The 2606-nt window shown below is 37.6% G+C and overlaps 1 pseudogene; it reads left to right on the forward strand.

Moving 5' to 3' along the window:
* The first annotated feature begins 476 nt into the window (after positions 1-476).
* On the forward strand, positions 477-1292 carry LOC102726418 (uncharacterized protein C14orf119 homolog; annotated as a pseudogene).
* The last annotated feature ends 1314 nt before the right edge of the window (positions 1293-2606 follow it).

A 2606-nucleotide genomic window follows, 5' to 3' on the forward strand; every position in this document is an offset into this window, starting at 1 on the left:
CCCATCAGATTGGCCAAAGTAAGACGACTGATCATATTCAATGTCGGTCCGAGAATGGAGAAATGGCACTCTCATTGACCTCGCGGGGGGAAGGGTAACTCGCTGCCCTTGTGAGGATTTTGGCATTAAATATCAAAAGCCTTAAAAATGTGCTCATCTTTCACCCAGTGATTTCACAAAGATGATATTCATCACACAAAAAAGTTTGTTAAGGGAGTCACAGTGTTTCAGAGATTGACCTTGTAAAACAAGGTCGTAAAAACAGACAGAACAAACCCTCAACAACAAGAAACAACCTAAATGTCCATTAGGAGGAGACTAATAAAAAAATATATGCAGTAAATATGAGAATTTTATATTAATTAAAAATAATACATATATAGAGGGTTTTCAGAACACATGGAAGCGACGGCAACAGTTGGAGTTCAAACACTTCTGTGATGGTCTTTGGGTGCCCTGTGAGAGGAAAGGGGAGGATGCCACTGGAATCATCTTGCTCTTCGATACCACAATCCTTCCCTTCTCCCTTACCCTCCGTACCAGACAGTATTACTAACTCTTCCCCTCTCCCGATGTCTTACGTCACTTCCTAGGAGATGAAGTTTATTCTTCACTGGTTTACCAGTTGGTCAGATCCCTAGCGTGATGGTTTCCTATAGTGGCTAAGGCAGTGCCAGGGAAATTACAACCACTGTTGGAAGGGCTGGAGCAGCTTAGTGTGTCTGGAGCAGACCGACCACCTTGTATCTTTGAGCACCAGCTATGTCTTTGGGATCAGTCTGCCTCACTGACCTTGAGGCCTGGGCTGAGCAGGAGCGTAATGAATTTGTCAGGCAGCTGGAGGTCAGTGAGGCAGACTTCGTGGCAAGGTTTTACCAAGCCATGGCTGCTACAGCTGGTAAAGATTAATGGGCATTAAAATCAAAGAAGATAATCATAGCTGATGGAGCCGCAACTTTACAGTGAGAACTTCCAATGTGTCCTTTACAGGTCTAGGGATGGTATTCTGATCAGCTGACTGAACTCGTTGACAGTACAGGCTTGTTTTTTTCAACGTTAACAGCCTATCAACTGGACTCCTCCTCAAATAAATGTTTTCCATCTAAGTAAATCTAGATCAGCAGTCTGCCTCCTAGCTTGCTCCGTTCTAGATGTCAGACCCTCAAGAATTCAGTGGCTTCTTTTGCAAGTATAACCAGAAGGAAACTACACATTATAACTCAAGCCTATTGCTGGCCCATGGGGCTATAAAGTAGAGCCTTCCTACTCCAGAAACAGGAGAGAAGGACAATGAAAGGTCATTTTTTTATAGTTTAACTGGGTTCACATGGCTGGTTTCACTACCCTTACCAGACTCTGGCATAATTATGTGACATCCCAACTATTAGCGTTCCTAGTGATGATTTCATAAAATTAGGGACAAATCAGGAGAAGGAGATAATTAGTTACTCCTTCCACACTGATGTTTGTTTGAATCCAAATAGCAATGACTTTTTCTAAAGCATATGTGATATCCTTGGAGCTGGTAACAGATTCCTATTCTGTAAGTTTGCTCTACAATATGAAAACAAGTGACACTCTTTTTTTTTTTTTTTAAGATTATTTATTTATTTATTTGAGAGAGAGAATGAGATAGAGCATGAGAAGGGGGAGGGTCAGAGGGAGAAGCAGAACAAGTGACACTCTTTACAGGCAGGTTGAAAGTTTAATTTTTGTATCAAAATAAAGAATGCATCTTAAGGGAAAAAATAAGATACATATATAAACCTACTGACATTGGAAGATCCATAGTACATAGTTAAATAAAAGGATGTTTTAAATCATTATGAACGATATGATCCTATTTATGTCTTTATAAAATTTTATATTGTTTATGTTCTATTTTTATTTTTTAATTTTTTCTATGTTCTATTTTTAGAATTTAGAATTATAATTGATAGAATTACATGTCTAATTATATTTGCATACATATTATATTTTATATACATTTATTTGGACTTCAACTGATTTAGATTGACATATATGTGCATATCCATTCCAGTTTTTCAGATATCAAAATTTTAACAGATTATATTTAGGTGGTTTTAGATGGTAGGATCATAAGTGAATTTATTTCTACTCTGAATTTTCTTAATTCTTTCCCATGTGTCTGTTACCTTTATAATAAGAAGATAGCTATTTCCTAAAAAATAAAGAAGAAGAAGAAGAGCAGGAAGAAGGAGAAACTTTGGGAATGGCCTTCAAGCTTAGACAAGAATAAGGGGCCCTTCTAATTGCCTCACCCCATGTGTAATGGACACAATTTCTTCCAGCCCAGTTGTATCTACTCTTTGTATGAGGAGATGAGCTGCACCATGAAACGGGCCATTTCCTGCTTATGTAAATCATTTTGCATTGAAAAACACTGCCTACCAACATAGTATGTATCTACTTAGTATTATCTGCCATTTCTTTAAAAGTAATTGTACCTCTAATTGGCTTGATGTGCCACAAAAGAAAAGAGATGGATAAATAGTTTAAGAGCTAGAAGACTAGAAATCCCTTGCCTTGTACAATCAGGGCAGAGATTTCTTAGTTTTGTTATATTTAAAATAACAGTTACCATT

Source organism: Leptonychotes weddellii, chromosome 16, assembly GCF_054177405.1.
Source record: "Leptonychotes weddellii isolate Sample4059 chromosome 16, ASM5417740v2, whole genome shotgun sequence".
Lineage (NCBI taxonomy): Eukaryota > Metazoa > Chordata > Mammalia > Carnivora > Phocidae > Leptonychotes > Leptonychotes weddellii.